The sequence below is a fragment of the Dermacentor variabilis genome, chromosome 11 (genome assembly GCF_050947875.1).
Source record: "Dermacentor variabilis isolate Ectoservices chromosome 11, ASM5094787v1, whole genome shotgun sequence".
Classification (NCBI taxonomy): domain Eukaryota; kingdom Metazoa; phylum Arthropoda; class Arachnida; order Ixodida; family Ixodidae; genus Dermacentor; species Dermacentor variabilis.
In genome coordinates, this window is record NC_134578.1 from 16,541,080 (window position 1) to 16,560,000 (window position 18,921).

The window sequence follows — 18,921 nt, forward strand, 5'->3', positions numbered from 1 at the left end:
ATCTACCCTCCAGCCCGCAGTGCTTCGCGGCGTTGTGCATAGGCTAAGGTGAAAACCCTGTCTCCACAGGCATCTGAACTGCGAGGAGCCCATTACAGCGCATGCGTGCGAAGCTTGTCACTTGTTGTACGTATACTTTCTCTTTTGCGCTTCGTGTCTGAACGCAGAAGAAAGAACCTTCGGCTTGCTCACACGTGGGCGGCTGCGAGCGCAGTAATGAGGAACAGTTAATGTTGCCTCATGAATCTTCTTGCTAACCTTAGTGGCCGGTGTGGACAGAGCGGCAGCCGTTGCCATGACGCTCTTGAATGAGTCACGCAGGGAGCTTGCGAGTGGGCTTGGGCGTGCGTTATTTATGCAAAGGGAAGCTGCGAACATGTGACCGGTGATTGTAGTGCGTGTATTGACCGCTCGGGCGGTGCCTACGTAACCGTGTTCTTTGAATGCGTGCGGTCGGCCCGTTTGTTGACTTACTCCATTAGCGCCATAGCATCGCAATGCCAGTGGCAGGCGATCTGTACTTCTCTGACGTCCTAAGTTAATGCAATTGGGCAAGCGATACAGAAATAGCGCATTTGTTCGTCGTGAACAAAATGATGTCAACAAAACAAATGCCCTTTCTCTGTGGACGACGTGTTCGTTTACATTCGTGCGTATCAGTGGGTGAACTGATAGCGTAAGTGGCTGTCGCCAAGAGTGCCTGCTATAAGATCGGTGAGTGAGTGAGTGAGTGAGTGAGTGAGTGAGTGAGTGAGTGAGTGAGTGAGTGAGTGAGTGAGTGAGTGAGTGAGTGAGTGAGTGAGTGAGTGAGTGAGTGAGTGAGTGAGTGAGTGAGTGAGTGAGTGAGTGAGTGAGTTATAGCTAGATTCTAGTTCATACGCATGCAGGGTAAGGCTCGCGAAGTAGTAAGGCACTGCTAACTCCGAGCGTCTTGTAAATTGTGAATGACTATAATACCAATGATAAAAACAAAAGCAAGGAAACCGTCACTTTGACAAAGCGCACGTAATCGTGTAACTTCAGAAGCAAGTGGACCACCTCTGCTCTTCGTAAAGATTGGCCTCAGATCAGAAATAGCAGAGTCAATCATCTTGCACCGAAACGTCTGACCTGTTAACCCTTTATCTTCCAAGGTTTTTGTTCGTAAGGATATTATACAGAATCTACCTTTCAATTTAAATAATTTGACATTATATCCAGATGCGAAAAACATATTACGTTTGGGGTATATATCCAAGATTCACACAATCCCAATGAAACCATATTGCTTAAAAAGGCTTTTTTCTTAGGCAGACGTTTATTGTTCGATCGTTAACTCAAGAGGCAGCGATAGCGATCGAAAGCGTTCAAGAAAAGGTTCAAATGCCTAAGTTGAAGCGTATGACACGAAGTGAATTGGCGGGCTGAACTTCTGCAAGCAATACAGAAGCCTGGCCAAGTACGGCTAGGGCTTGGCAGTGAAATTGTTAAGAAGAGACTTTAGTTCATGGCCAACTTTGATTTTGCTATTCACTGGCATCCCAGAAATTCTCACGTGAAGCAAACACTGAATCTATTTGAATGAGATTTGTTATATTCAAAAGAAGAAAAAAAAGTGAATTCTGATGACTGCAGAATGCATTAATTTTATTTAGAGCTGCGTATCATTTTTAGGAGAGCAATGCACAAACACGTAAATAAACTTGCATGAAATTCCTACCAGGGTTGCCAGATCGATCCAACCACAGGTAGCCAAATTGGCCTCCGCGGTAGCCCAAATGTAGCCAAAAGCTAAACTTTTGGGTAGCCCAAGATTAGCCAATAGGCTCTGCCTTTTTGTGAAGTCATTTCTTAAGCATACTGAACAAATTTTCGGCAAGAATACGTACATATTGGTTCTTCCACGCATGACAACCCATGACCTCCGCGCGCATCGTCGCGGAGCCCATGCGGCACGGAAAACAGATTCTGCACAAGCGCAAGAAGTGCAGAAATGCAGGCATGCAGGTAAATTCATGATAAGGCAAATGTGGTCTTCGTTGCAAATGCACTGTTTTATTTTTTCCCAGAGCAACAAAAAATCTCAAAAAGAACAACACACAAATAGCACCGCGCAATAAACACGCTAAGCAAAGGCATGCATGCAGGCGTTCAGTAATATTACTTACAGCTCATGATTATTTCGCTTAACACCACACAATGCACTAAACGAAAAACTACAAAAAATTGCAAGGCAAGGTCTAACACAATAGATGGCGGTCGGTACAAAATCTAGTACGCTATACAGGCGTAAAAAGTATGCTATGATTAAGCATCACGAGCTTATTTTGAAGTGGAAGTGCTTGGTCCGTACAAAATGTCAGAGCTGAAACGGGACAAAAATTCTTGGCCTGGTTTAAAATCCTTACAGCAGCCTCCATTCCTGGCCAGGCTAAACTTGACGAGGAGGAGCGCTACCAATGTGTCGTTCAACATTCTATTTCGAAGGTCGGTTTTAATGAGCGAGACCTGGCTGAACATTCGTTCGACGGCGGCATTTGATACCGGCGGTGATGGAAAAGACAGGAGGTGTGTTTGAAGTTGTGTAGGGAACGCATGGTTGTGGTGGCTGTGGGGCAGCGGAAGAGGATATGTTCTTTGTTGGCGTCAGAGCAGATGAATTTGGGCAGAAAGGGTCCTCGCGAATCGCCATGCAGGCGCCATGCGGCAGGCAGAACATTCGGCAAATTTCGGTTAGGTTCATCTCGGTGTTCTCCCTCCGTTCTGGCGCCGAGGTCCCCCGCGGCGCACCGTCAACGGGAGCTAAAAGCATCTCATGCTTAAAATGTAGGACGCCGAAAACTCACTTCTGGAGACAGCAACAGTCTATGTTCGCTGGCGCGGGCGAGCGGGTAGCGTTAGTTTGCGGATTGAGGCGTGTTTCCTGAGGCCAGCTTTCTTAATCGAAATTGTCAAAAGGCCGCGATCGTTGACTTTTTGACATGCATATGTGTTCTCTAACATAGAACTTGCAAATTTTGATTTTGTAGCAGGCGCGCTCACTTTCTTTAACCTGCTCTCGTCTGCATTTTGATTCGAGCGTGCTTTTCATTTGTGCTTAACTATTTTAACTATTTTTACTTTTTTCACACAGGAAAAAGATATAGCCCTAATACAGCGACATAGCCAAGAGGAAAATTCTGACGCCAACTTGGGCAAAAAGTAGCCCAATTTGCCTATTAATAGCCCAATCTGGCAACCCTGAATCCTACATCATTTGAAATGTCTTTTTATGTCTATTTTTTATGTTCAGCATCCAACTTTCAACTATTTGTAAGATCCTACACATTGCAACACATGTAGGAAACATGTGAAGTAGATGTAGTTAGCAATAATGTAAGCTAAATTGCGTACATTAGAACAAAAAAAGTACAATAATTGGTTATTGCATGAAAGAAATTCAGGGCAGATGCAGTTGAGGAGATAACATATAAACTGCATGTAAGTATAATATGACTCAACACGATCAAAATACGAGCTGTGCGACATTTGTTTGCGCATCTATTTCATAGCATTCCGTTCATTTTTACTACATTGTCCCTTTTTCTTGCGCGGTTGAGATTTTCTCTTCAAACGGTTGTTTCCAGTCCTGATTATCTTCTTTTATACACGCAATGCGTTGATCTCTTTTATTTTTATTGAAATGGATATTAGGAGAGGTTGACGCCTTTATGGTGGCACCGCGGCTACTCCTTGTCACATGGCAAAGGAAACAAATTTGCGTAAAAAGGCAGAATAGCGATACAAAATATGACACCCAGTAGGACACTGGAAGAATCAAAAATATACAGTCCAACAGTGCATAAATCGCAAAGTTTTTTGCATGAGTTCAGTACTCGTACACATATGTAATTTGTCTTCACCCTTATTTGCATGGCAACAGGCTTTAGAGACACCCGTCAAGCCATTGCAGTGTTGTTTACCGGACAGGTTGTGTTCTGCTGAAGAATGTCTCTCACACTCTGGCTCGTCTGCACAAGTATGACGGTGTAAGTAATTATCGCTGCCGCCATCTGCAGGAAACACAGTCAAAGGTCATTAAGGGCAGTCGAATGCATTAATTCCAACTCTCGAAAAATAAGGCAAGCACAAACAAGCGCTGACACACAGTTGACGATTGTTTTGCAAGATATATATATTATACGTACATGCCATGGTTTATTTAATTATTAGTAATGGAATCAAATACATTCAACGATTGATAACAGAAGCACAGATGTCAAATAAAGTGAATCAAAAGAAAAGACGACTATGTTCAGCGTTCTACGATATAACAGCTCTTCCTGTGGTACAGCAATATCCTGGCTGACGCAGGCTACAGGTGAAGGAGCGTGGTCAGAAACACAAGGGAGCAAACAACAATTTTTGCAAAAAAGCTCGCGTCTCCGCCGTTGTGCCGAAAAACAACGCCGCGTAAGTTCGCTGAAACAGTTCTGAAAAGACACTTTATTATTACTTTTTTTACGTACACGGGTGGTCAGTCAGGCGCAATCCTCTTTGTGAGGGGAGATATCAGTAGGAAAATGTAGCGTCGGAAAATTATCACACAAAATGTCATATTAACGTAATTTTGGGATAAGGAGTTCTAGAACGCTCTCTGCGTTTCCTGAGTTCGTTCACCAAGTGTGAGCAGCACGTGCCTAGTGTTGTAAGATTGATTGACTGATCGGTTGATTCAGTGACTGAATATTTATTTATTTATTTATTTATTTATTTATTTATTTATTTATTTATTTATTTATTTGTAGATCTAGTTCGGGGTTACGAACACTCGAGCCATAAGTGCCGCTATGACTGAAGGCTCCGGATAGCATTTAACCACCTCACGCTCTTTCTACGTCATCGTCTCAGCACACGAGGATTTCTGCATTCCACCGCCATTGAACAGCAGCGAACGTGGTTGGTCATTCAATATGCAACCTCGTGCTGACGGGAGGTACGACAATCCTTGTCAGGAGAGGGCATCCACCGCAATGGATCGGCGGCTCGGCGTTCTGCAGTTAGCTGATGTTTAACTTAATCAAAAGTGAAAAATGGCCGATTTGGCGTGGAAGCACTTGCAGCTCGAAGTTTATCGGAAAGGTTAGCGATTTTATAAATCCGACATGTCCTACGTCATGAAAAGAGCAGGTAAAAAAATCCATGACTATTATTCGTTGTTAGCACGCCAAGAAAAACTGACACACCCTGCCCCCTTTTTCTTTATCCCGCGGGCCTCTACAACTTCTCATGTTTTTCTATCTTTGTGCTTATACGGGACTGCTGTACTTCCAAACTGGGATGTACATTTACCTTGCTAATTGCAGTCTCTCACGTGCAGCGTTACACACAGCTCCGGCGCATTTAAATTTCTTCGCACAGGTACTCACCGACACGAGTAACGACATGTTCAGCTTGAAGAAGTCGCCACCATGCAGACTCAGCTCTTCCGGATCAATGCAGCTGTGAAGGTACTCGATCTGCGTTGGCCAGCACACAACGACCATCTAGGAGCAACTGGACCAGAAAGCTTAGTTGAAACACCACACTCTCATATTAAGGTTGGGTTGCATTCCGTAATGAAATGAGCGAACGCTGTCGAGGCACGTATCTTCTGGTCTCTACTTTTTAACTACGTCTTTTCAGACCTGACTTCGTTCCTATCCTACGAGCTGAAATTTTCTTGCATGCTCTGAATTCTCTGGAATGCGGGGAAGAAGGGGGGAGAAAGGGGAGGATAATAGTATGAATGGTGTGTTTGGTAGTCACTGCTTCTTGCTTCTAGGCTACTTGGTTCATTCTCATAGTAAAACAGGCACTAGCGCCTGTCCGGTGGGTCATTCGTGTCCCTTCTCGTATATCTGTCCAATGATAACTGATAGTTACCACAACAATATTGTAAGTCCATGTGAATATATATAGTGTGTGAGTGGGATATGTTCAGTGTGCGACACACCATGCTAGTCACTTTTTCTTGTAGTATAGTAGTGCCTGGAGCGCCGCCATCTTAAACCTTACTAGCTTCCTTACCACCCATCCATCCACACTTTCTCTCGCAGTATGGACTTTTAATACCTATATTCTGAGGAATAGACAAGAAATGTTAGAACTTTGCGTCCCTTATACTTTTTCTTTGCTATCTAGACGATAACTCATTTTAACGAGCGATGTCAATTCACATTTTTGTCATTCAGTGAAGTAAGCTCGTAGAGACATATATACAGAGACATATGAGCTTCTCGAACGACAAAAATTACAGCGAAGCCTACGCGGCACCAAGCCTATTCTTTTGTTTCTGGCGTGGTGTACCTGCTACAGAAATGCTTGTGATGTACAGTAAAAGCAAGACATTCTATATACAGATGTAGGAATGCAGAGCTGTTCGTTTTTAGGAAGATAATGAAAGGTACTTGATATCTGTACTGGTCGTCGCTGAGGCTACCGGTAGTCTTACACGCTTCTTTGACTTTTTTCCCCTGCAGAGTAATTGAGAAAACAAAAAACAACAGAAATAAAGGACTGATTTCATCAAAAATACATTGCATTTTCAACAAAAACTAATGTGTTAATACGCGCCACGAAACTGGCACACAAAATTTTGTAATCAGTTGCACGAGGGTTTGAACAATGTGCTTGGAACACGCAGATTTTCATGCTTCATTGCTCTTGCAGACTCTCATGCTGTTTCTAGAGATATTGGGTTTGCCCGCGCATCTTCTACAGAATACCGGCTTATCACAGACGAGCATGATAAGTAACAACGGCGTTAGCGGTAGAATGTGGCGCTTTGTCGAGTAATGACCCGTTAGAGATGTATTTGCGCAGGTGTTCAAAAAGCTTTTTTTCTCAAAGGCAGCGCTATAACGATTTTTATGCTGCCGAAACTTTACATCAGCAGCCAATATGAATATGGTTCAATTCTTCCCCACCGGATGTCGCCAACAGCGTTGCTACATCTGTCCATGTTTCAGTTAACTTGGTATTTCGTAACCTCTGATAAGTTCATAGACAAGTTAAACTTCTCCTTTAACTTCGAACCGCGGGACCGTAGTTACTTCGTCTACATTGATGCTCGTTTGTTTCCAGGAACTTTTAGCCTGTCCGTGAACGTAATCATTTGACAGGAGACTGAGGGTATCGATTTGAACTACGAACACCAGCGCCAGTTCTGCCATGTACTCACTCTCAGTTCAACAAGAGAGCGTGGAAAATTATTAATACATTGACGGACTGTGTATAGCACACAGTTGACGGCATAATAGCCGTCGGCGGCAGCGTCAACATTATTGTTTAGTGGATCTTTCGGCTTCGACGTGAGCAGCACACGAAACGCAAGAACGTTTTAGCGCATAACATGGGACCACCAGTGTGCTGTCGTCGTCTCTAGTGCTTCGCTCTTCCATAAACTGTAACACGGTTCCAGGCACTCAAGGACTACGTACTCTCACGATATGCATGCACAACAATTACTGCTTCTTGAGGCAGTGCCACTGTTAGCACATTTTCTCGCGCTGTTGGAAAATGTCCCCCACGAATCTGTTGCTGACGGCAACTATTTCCAATATTGTAGAGCTAAGGAAGACCGCTAAAGGGTACGATTCGCTTTAAGCTGTTGAATATAGTGAAGGAATCATGCGGTTCTGATGAAAAGATCGAACATATTATGAGCGAATTCTCCCGTTTAAATGCAGACAGGCGTATAGGCAGGCGCATAGAGACTGCCCTCGATAAGTTGGAAGGCAGTGCTCTTTTTGAATCTCCAGTTCTAGATAGGCTCGTGGCCGTGAGAGAAGTCTACACAGTGAGTCCAATAGCTCGGCTCCGCTTCTAAAGAACATTAGCTTACGTGAGAATTGTTACCGCATGATTGTCGTAACGCACTCTTTCTTGCTAATCCCACATGAAGAAATGTGGATTCCACCATAAAACTCACTATGGTTCCATATATCATATCAATCATGTTCCGTACAATTGTATGAACATGCGGGAATTTCATATAAAAAAGGATGTTTTTCCATATATTATACGGGACAGGTATTCTATGATACGGGACATGCCTCATAATATATGTGGTAACATGCGGGGTTTGATATGGTATCCCCCGTAAGTTAACCTGTAATAACTGAATATAAGATATGGGGTCTTTCTGGCAGAGTTTTCTTCTTGCATTTGTTTTTCGCTCTCAAAGGATTGCAGATATTTTTGACTCACCATGTCCGTCATCGACTGGCTGGTGCTAGCTAGTGTGATGAAGTCGTACGTGATGTATGAAGAGTACAGGAACGCCGTGTAGTTTTCCCACACGGCCCGACCGTTCTTGCACATCTCGTAGAGTGACGTGCACAACACCAGCAGCGTGCAGGTGCTCGACACTACTAGAGACCAGCTCCACACTTGGTTGACGGCATCCTTCAGCTCTTGTATCTCGTAAAAGTTGAACCGAATGGCTTCCACGCGGCGCACAGCGTCGCTCGTTCGAATCGACAAAAACTCGACGCCCCGCACGTGACCAGCGAGGCACTCCTCGAGAGCCCCGAGCTGGTTCTTGAGGTACTCGACAAGGACCTTGCCAGCCGATCGCAGCGCCACGATGTGGACGCTGTCGTAGACAAAATAGAGCATGACAAGTAGCAGGACCTTGAACCAGGACGAGACCTGCGTCCAGGAGCTTTGCACTCTCACGCTCGAAAGTACGTGCGATTGGGACACCAGCGGTCGGGCTGCCGAGAATGCGGCGCAGTAGGCGACGAAGACGCAGCATCGTCGGACGTCGGACCAAAAGTACCGCTTGGGGGCGCAGCAGGAGCACCCGCGAATACCGACCCGCTTCTCGAACACTGAGGCGCGCAGGTAGAATTCCAGCATCTTGGAAGAGCCGGCGACCATGGACGTCGCGTTGACGATAACCTTGACGAAAAGCACGACGTGGGCCACTACGTTGAGCGAGCCTTCGAAGCTGTGATTGGCCCTGGTCGCCTGGTGGCCAGCGCTCGCGACGTTGCCGACCTGCATCCATACGAGGAAGCCGATGCAGCAGCCGGAGTAAAGTGTGTACCAGCTCTTCCAGACGACCCTAGGTGAGCGTTTGTCGTCCTTTCGGAACAGGTCGCGGATGAAGAAGCAACCACCGAGGCGGCAGAGCAGGGCGTGACATCGGAAGCTTCGAGCCATGAGTGACATTGTGCCACTGGCGTGTTTACGTCGCAAATCTTTGTCATCGTGATTGCAAACGGTAGCTGGATTGCAGTTGAGAAGCTTCCTCCAAAGGCTGCCGCGCTTCTTTGCCGGCGTATTCGCCGGCCAAATGACAGGCTTCAAAGGTCCTGTCAAAAGACACATGAACGATTCCTTTAATCTTCAGTGGTGCTACAAACAGTGGTGTGGTATTCTAAGGTGTATTATTTGCGCGGAAAGGGTTGGCCTTTTGTAGTTATGAAAACAGAAATATAAACAGAAGCTTCCCTCTCTGCCGCCAATTATTTTTAAGACGTCTGTGAGCGCTGCTCCTTAGTCCCTTGTTTTATATTGAAAGTTATGGGCTGCATTTACATTCCTTGAGACCTAGGTACGAATAAATAAAACCATTATAGGTTACTGTTCTTGGCGGTTCTTGACGAACTACTTGCCCGAGAAAACGAAATGCGTATTTAACTGGTACCATATGATCGATAAAAAGCTACCAAATCTCTTGAGGACAACCATTAAAATCCACAAATTCCACCCGGCAAGTTCGCAAGCAATTCGCATTCAAAATAAATTATGAAACTGCTACCAGCTCAACATGACCCTTCCTATAAACTGCACAACGAATCCCATTTGTATGGCAACTAAATTTGTACTGCAACACTTCACAAGGCGTTTTGATGAAAGGACAGTGAACAACAGTCTATTTTGCCGCCAGTTTAAAGCAGCTGGCGGCAAAATAGCAGCTGCTGCTATTATTTCATTCATTCCAAATGCACATGGCTTAAGTATACACATGTTTCGGTCGATCACCACCACACACATCGTAGTGTCATTTGTTCAAAATATATTTAAAAAATCTTTGACAATTAACTGGGTAACTAACCTGACTTCTCATGCAATTATTGTCCGCCTTCTCGAATAATCTCCACCAGGCAAGGTACACCGCGTAATCGGTTGCAAGTTATGTTTTGTAGATTACGCTAAGATCTGAAGGGAAAAAAATAAATGCTATTCAGTGAGACCCTGTTTTTTGAAATCAGTGAATTCCGTACTCACTCATGTCCGTGCAGAATTTGTCAGGTTTCCTGACAAATGCGGACGTCAGCAATTCCGGACAACTGTTTCCTCAGGCCCGCTACGTTTCCAGCCTAGCGTGAAATGCCGTTGTGGCCGAAGGCCAATGCCAGCGTTGATTAAATAAAAACACCAAGCTCCGCCCCCACATCTGCGAAGATTAAACGCCTCGACCTGAGCCTCGCAGTTGTTGCAGTGAGTTTTCGGGCTCCATTGAAAGGAGCACTTCGCTGATGATCGCAATGCGAATCTGTGCCACCAACATAACAATAAAAGCTATATCATTGTTGAAAGTCCTCTAGACCGCTATTATGTGCAGCCGTTATATATTGCTGTGGGCAACGCCGAGACGCATAAGCGTCTGGCGTAATTTCTCTGCCTCTCTTGGCGTAGCACTTGCAACATACGTGCCAGCTTTCCCAGCCATGAATCAATGAAAAGAAGGAGTTTATTTGCAGAGGGAATGCGAACCACTACTTACATTCGAATATTCACGGGAACCGTGGAGCTTGATAAATTCTCAATAACAACGAATAAAAGCCGACAGACCATACAGCCAAAGAAAGTCAAGAGAAATGAATGGTTTCGTTTATTTGCGATGTATAACTAATAGCTAAAGCATGAACAATAGCTTGCAGTTTGCCTAAGCCCAGAAACAATTGCGCTAAGTCTACGGCGAATTTCTCATCAGTATCATTTCGGAACTTCTGGCATGCGGATATAGGATGTGTCCGGAAAATTAGGCAATAGGTTTATTGAAGATAGGCAACTAATACTTTACCTTCCAATAAAAACACCTCGAATTCTTCAAAATGTACTCTCTTGGCGTCGGTAAACGGAGCGCTTCTGCCAAGATTTGCACGCCTCCTGAAAGGGACGCAACCGGGACCTCCTTTGAAACAATGCGGCGCGGCTTCTTCGACTTTCTTGGAGTTTTACAAATAAAGTCTTTATTTGCAATCTATAACGCAGCGTCTCAGAGCGTTAGATATCATTAAGGAAGAACACGAGAAAATAGCACGTGAAGCACGCGCTTGAAGTTTCAAGGAGGCTCATTCCACGCAAAACGTCTCAGACTCAAAAAGCGGCCATCGCCGGATGTCTCGGGGAAAAAATCGGCTAGCTGGCTATCGTATGAATGAGGCTCCGCCAAACTACTTTTGGCGAAAAAAAAAAACTTTTTTTTTTGCTGACGTAAGCGGTCTGTGAAGTTTTCTCAGAAAATTCTTCCCGAAACGCACAATTCCTTGCTTTCTTTTTTTACTGAGCCTAGGAAATGGGGGAAATTGATAAATGTGTTCCCCTATGACGTCGCACAGATGAACCAACCCCGCACAATATTCTACAATAAGATTTCTCATTTCACCTAGTTTCACAATTGATTAAAAAACGTTTACCTCTAACCGACTTTTGCTCCTTCGCGAAAACTTCAAGTGAGCGTTTGCGACACCAAAACTATCACCTTTTTTTCTGCGAGGAAAACACATTGGTGAAACCTTGTACACACAATCGCCAACAAGCCCAATTTTCCCAGGAGAATCGGCGATGGTCCATTTCTTGGTCTGGGACGTTTCGCGTGGAATCACTCAACAGGGACCTTGGCACAAGATAAGCGTCCTGCGATCGAGGACTAATGATTATAGCATTGAGCTGCTGTGCTGGAAGACATATTTATTCCCACGAACCATCCCGCTTTTTATGTTTCTTTATAGCTTTACATGCGGACTTCACAAACATTCGGCGTATCTAATAAAACACTCCAAATGTGATGACCATGACCATATTTCGTACGCAATATCGTCATGGCGTGTACGAAATTGCGAGAGTTACAAGGTAGAGCAACGTCACTTCGGTAAATGACTGTGTGACGTCACCTGTGACGTATTCGTGCGCAGCTCCGAGACGTGACATTGGTCCAATTTGTAAGCGAGCTGTAACTAACAATGAGAGCTAGTACAAAGTGGTATTTAGAGAGCTAGTGTTGCGATGGTTCGGACTGTTTTTTACTCATTGCATTTTGACGTGTGTGCTCTTATAGTTAGATGAATGAAATAAGAGTTCAAGAAAAGAATAGACAAATTGCCGCTGGGGCCCATCAACCCTATATCTTCCACATGACGCGCTGCATGCCGTACAATGTATACCAAGAAATTTCCCTATTGATGAAACAAGATGCATGCTGCAACGACTCGTCTGTTTCCGGTTGCGAGTATTTGTTTCTTGTAGCCTAAATAATATAAATCTAACCAAATTCAGTATGGTTCATCTCCGTTAACCGCTTCTATGCAGGTGTGAGAGATAATACTGTGGGTGCCGCACAATTGAGCTGTTTTGACCATTCTGCGGTGCGCTCAAAATTGTGCTCAAAAGTCACTGTGCGATGACGTCGCTAGATGGAATATTCTTCGTTTGAAGAGCGCGCTTATGACCACGCGTCGACGATTCGTGGCTACCTTCCTAAAATTGTGTCAAGAGTGACGAAAGGCCTCTCAGTGCACGCCTCATATAAAATATTATCAAACGCAGTGCCCTATAGTAAGCGTTTATCAAAAAAAACACTGCACGCAGAATGAATGGGCCCAGCAGCCAAGATTCAATTTAGTGAACTATTCCTTCCGCCTTCCTCAACCCACTTGGCCTAGGCCTTCAAATCGATTCCATATTCGTAGACTTTTCCAAAGCTTTTGAGAAAGTTGTACATTGCAAGCTTATGCATAAACTCAACAGTATTTCAATTAATCCTAGCCTAGTTGCCTGGATCTCTAGTTTTCACTCAGATAGATCGCAATACGTTTGTTTCAATTCTGCAAAATTACCTACGGTGGCCGTTACCTCTGGCGTTCCTCAGAGCTCCGTCTTAGGCCCGCTTCTCTTCCTCCTGTATATAAATGACCTACCTAAGAACGTGCTACCAGCTAAAATCCGTCTTTACACCGAGGACTGCGTTATCTATCACACAATTACCAGCCATGAATATCACGGCATTCTGAATAAAGCACTTTCCAACTTTTGTACTTGGCGTAACGAGTGCCAGATGAATATAAGTTTTCGCAAAACTGTCTCTATGCCCTTCTAGACTAGTACTACGCAACTGTGTCTTTATTATCGCTTCAATTTTATTCCTCCAGAAAACGTTTCACAATATAAGTACCTTGGCATTCTATTTACACACGACCTATCCTGGTCCAAACATATTGAAGCAACCTGTTCTAAAGCTCTAGCACGTCTAGATTACCTAAAGCGTTCTCTGCGCTCAGCCCCCAAAGAAACAAAATTGCTCGATTATAAAACCTTTGTGCAGCCCATCTCGGATTACGGGTGTTCCATTTGGAATCCATACCTGAAATCCGACATAAAGAAACTCGAATCCGTCCAAAAAAAGCTATCTGATTTATACGCCGGCATTACGACAAGGACTTCTTCCCTTCTTCTAAACTTCCCTCCTTGAACCTCCCTTTGCTACTAGACCGGCGTAACGTAGAAAGTCTTAAACTGTTTTGCACCAGTGTTACCTGTGAACGTTACCCATCCTTGGACTACATTAAGTTTGCTAAAGCTTCTAACGCACAAAATTTTCACCCTCTAAATATAACAACCCTGTACACCCACACTGACAAACTCTAATATAGTTTTTTCCCTGATTCAATGAATTCTGGAACCAACTTCCTTCAAACATACGAAAATTGTCATTTGATAATTTTGTTAAGGCAATCACTGGTTGATGTCCGTGATTCCTAAAACCATGTATTATTCACTATGTTTATATACACATATGTACGTATTGAAACCATTTCTTTTTTCTTTCTTAGCAAATTCTTTATACTAGTGCCTTGCTTTGTACCTTTGACTTGTGTACCCCCTTTTGCTCTGTGTATGGCACCCTTGATTTTGTACCCCACTCCTGCGATAACCCTCTTACCCCCGTATTCAGAAATGCATCTTAATTTGAAGCCCATGCTTGACTTGATTTCAACGACGCTTGTCGTCAACGCAGCAAAAGAAACGCAATAAGCGTCTTGGGCGCGTTCGCACCAGGCGTCACTTATATCGAGTCGAGCATGAGCTTCAAGTTGCATTTCTGAATACGGAGGTTAGGGCTGCAGTATCTATAAATAAATAAATAAATGACACTACCTCTTAATGACGTTTATAAATCCACATATGATTATAATAGGTTTTAACTGCGGCAAAACAGACACGTCTATAAAAAAGGCCGCTATCCCAATATCACAGCTAATAAGCTGTAAACAAGAAAACATAGTTGAATATGAACAGAAACATTTGAAACATAGTAAGGTGACATAAACGACACTCACTAATAACTAAGAAAGTAACATAGACTTGAAAATATATTCGCAATCATGTGTAGCTGCAAAAGTTTCAGTTCACCTCAAAGTACACAAAGTTTAAGTGACACAAAGAAAGTCACCGCGGTGTTAAATTGATATAAAAGAGAACACCACTCCAAATCACACAAAATCTCGCTGACATGGAAACACTTTCTGTTACAAAAAAAAGAAAAAGGAGGCGTCTTTAAAACCGGCTTTCTGAAAGCAAGGAAAAGTCATCATGACCCTGCATCGCGATTAAAAAATACAAATTGTCACACAATGCACACAGCACAATTCAATAAGATCGTTAACAATAAAATTGACCAGGCATATTATTACGCGCGTAATTGTGGATTCAAAAACACAGTGTACACCACGTTAACACCGTCCACTTTCTGAGTACAGACTTTCGTGGGCAAAGTTGAGGTTCGTGACAGTGAAGAGGGTTTTCCATGGCGCAAGTGATAAGAGCAAGCATTAGATCTGTACCAATTATAAATTCCCGACACAAATTGATCTAAATAGCACAAATAAATTATGACCGACACAGCCCCTTCAAAGATAGAATGACATTGATTGCGTTACAGAGTTGATTTCTATTGACTACAGGAAGTGAAATGTTTATTTAGTACTTGCATTTCTTTCCCCGCATTGCCAAAAATTAGTAATTTTCTGAAAACATAAGTTTGAAGTGTACAAATCTGTAACCCCTCACCAAAATCAGTTATCGCAGTTCTGTAAACTGCGTCCGTTATAGAGCATCCAAATGAGACACGTTTGGCAGCGAATGTGAATTGTTTAGCATTTTCTCAACGGTATTGCAAAAGCCCTATCACCATAATGGTATATTTGAGAGCGCTAGTATTAATGCAAAAATTTTTTTCACTTTATATGTGTTATTCGAACAGTTTACAAAATTGTGATAGCAGTATTAATGCGATAGCGTCAAGGGCCCTATGTCGCAGAATATTCGGTGTTTATGTTCGGCGCTAGCGTACCCGTGAGCAAAAACTTCCGTATATATTTAAGTATATGTATATGCCACGCCTTGCTATATGACATGCGGTATAAGCGGGTTATATTGTCGCACCATTATACGACTAAAGTTGCTCGCACGTTGTCCTACATTCTTGATAAAGTTAGCCCTCATAAGTTTGAGAATAACAGCCCATAAACAAATGTCATGAAACTATACAACAACAGTGCATGTCTTTTATGTGAAAGCTTGTCAGACTGAAATATTAGAAGTGCGAAACGATAACATAAACCTGAAAATTATGTAAATTTTCTGGCGCAGCGGTGCACAACGACCGGCATTAGTCCACGCAGGAGGTCGCGTTTCTACCAGTAAGCTCGCCTTCGTGCATAGCGTTCGTCGCTGGCGTTTCCCAATGAAGATTGCGATTACGTAAGCTGCAGTTGCCGGCAAGCGTGAGAAGCAGTGAGGGATCTTTGAATGCTACCGCTTTCCAATCTTAAAGGTGAAGTTTATGCGCCCTCCAAGTTTCTGGGGCTGTTCTATACAGTTGTAAGTGTGATAGACGCGTGCTTTTTCATTCCTCCCATTTATAAAAATCTTTCGCAAGGGGCATTTGACGGCTTTAATACAGAACTATGCATGATACAGTCACAAGATGTTAACCTTTTTGTGTTAAATGTAACAAACTTCAATAAATTCGGTGCAGTGGTTGCTGAGAACAACGATTTCTCAGATACCATGTATTTTGATGGCAACTGCCAAGGATAAGGTGCCTCTTAAACATCAACCACGTGCACAACATTAGGTCATCGATTCACAAGAATATTATTACATAGCAGCATGACAGAAATTCCGACGAATAACAGGCCATCTACGCACAGAATAAACGCCGTGTTATTACCTTGTCCAGGAAAAATCAATCGCACCGTGTTAACAAAGTGCCTGGCACACGTCAGTTTGCAATCACTCGAGAAATTTGTTGCAACGTTGGTGCTGCACCGTCGACCTTCAGCAAGTTGCTAAGCGACAAACTGCAAACTTGATTTCCAGGGGCCGGCTGTGAGGCCTGTGTGCTAGATCGGCCTGGCGTACGCGTGGTCTACTGGGCATCGCTATGAAGGCGCGAAGGCTACTCTTGATCATTCTACTTCTTGCTTCCCAGAGGTAACGTAATCAAGAATCCTTCAAACAAAGAGCAACTGTGAACGGCGTGCCAGATGATTAGCAATTTGCCACAAGGCTGCCGAATCGGGCGCATTGCCTGAAGCCAACGTCTTCACAGCGAGTTGCGCCCAGTTTTGCGCATCGGGAATACATGTTGTTTCAGCTAAGTCGGCCAAACTTTAGAAAATACGCGATGTTGCGAGGATACAGCTAACTTGGTATTGTTTACTGCTCTGTTAAGCAACTGAATGTATCTTTAATGTGAGCTTAGGAAATTAAATACCACGTTTAATTAAGCAACATTTTAAGCGTCAATTTAAAGGCGAAATCTTCAATGTATAAGTTTTCAGAGCGTTTGAGACCAAATTATCTTTTTTCTGTTTGGATAGCTGCTGCCGTTTTCATTCTTTCGCGCGTTAAAGAAGGTGCGTGAGATTGGAAAAAAAATCTCAGAGCCCTTCCACTCTGTGAAGAAGGATGGCCAGCGAAACTGTGCATGTGGGCCCCTTAATGGCGACCTGCACCTCCTGCCGCGGGTCGGCCCGGCATCGCACTTCCTTCGGGATCGGCCCACGTATGGTGAGTGCTTAACGTCCAGCTGCTTCACCTACGCCGCGGGTCGGCCCGGCATTTAGCTATCTTCTGGATCGGCCCACGTATGGGGAGTTCTTTTTCTTACAATGACACGAAAATTTCCTTGGACGGTAGAGGTATACAGCTTCACTGTAAAAAAAAGTACCGCGTGAATACGCACACAGTCATGGTGGCATTAGTGCATTCAAACATCCCAGGAACAAATGATCGATGCTGCACGCAGGCCGACGGCAAGAGCAGGCCTTGAGCAACTGAGATGGATCCCTCGTCACTCTCACCACTCTTGCAGAGATATCTTGTCGGTTGAAGCGATGGAATGTGCGATAAATCACACAAGGTGATTGTTGAAGCTCTGTCAGGGTTTTTGCTGTTGGCAGCGTAAAGGGTGCGGAGGTTTTGGCAGCAGATGGGAATGTATTGTAAGATGAAGGGTATGGTCATCGCCTGTAATTTTTTTTGTGCGGCCTACTCATGCCTTCAGTCTTCATGCTGCGTCGGCTCTTCGTTGGTGGAACCTTTGAGGGGAGTAATGTCAGTGCGCATAATCGCGTAGTCACGTTGTATTATTTCCAAATATTGTGCGCTTTTTTTTTGAGACCGGAAAGATGAAAATGATAGCAGCTATCAGCACAGAAATAGATTATTTGGATATACTCAGTAGGTTCTGCAGCTTCAAGATTGAATGTTTTGCGTTTAAAATAAGGCTTTAAATGTTGAATAATTAAGTATCGTTAAGTAATTAAACGGGGTCCGACCAAGAAATATTTTATTTGGTCAAGATGAAAGTGAATAATACCAACTTGGTTGCCTTGTAGTAACTCATACTTGCACTTTTTTTAAAGTTTGGCCCAGCATAGCTGAAACAGCCTGTATGGGTCTGTAGCCTTTTGCCTGGGCCGAAAAGTAAGGCAGTGCAAACAGAAAATATGGCCCGCTCCTGTACGTACCTGCAGTCCCACTATGGGGGCTTGTCTTGAAGGTTGTCTATTAAAAAATTTTAAGGAATCCGACGCTTCTACTCTCCTCAAGGGAAAGGAGGTGGCGGGATAGATTGCTCTGCGCAGTGACTCTCCCCCATTACCTCCTCCGCTTGCTCTGGAAGACATTCACTTTCATCGACGTCTACTAGATGTTTATTCACGTTCTAGCTTTTCATTCTTTTTTAAATCCAGCTGTAACGTTACCGAGGGATTCTACTTCAATAGAGAGCCTGCTCTTTTCTATGATGCTGTTGCACCTTATACGAATCAAATCCCATGGGGAACTTTGCGAGCAAGTGGCTTTTCGATGCACTTGAATTCAAGCTCAACTGTTTCAGAATAATCCGATGCGATCCATGCTCGTGGCATATAATCCTCTCGCTCTGCGTTCCTCGTAATATGTGTATGTTTAAGATTGTGTTATCTTAGTTTAGCAAGCAGGTCTTTCTTAGATAAATTGCGAGATGTCGTAAAATTTTTTGCCTATTTCTGTATATATGTTTGTCTTCTATGGTGATTCATTTTGAATCCACAATTTTTGGGATAGGAAGCGCTGTTTTTGCCCAGCTTCCACTTGATCCGCCATTATAATCTTCGACAGTCACAGTACCTCAAA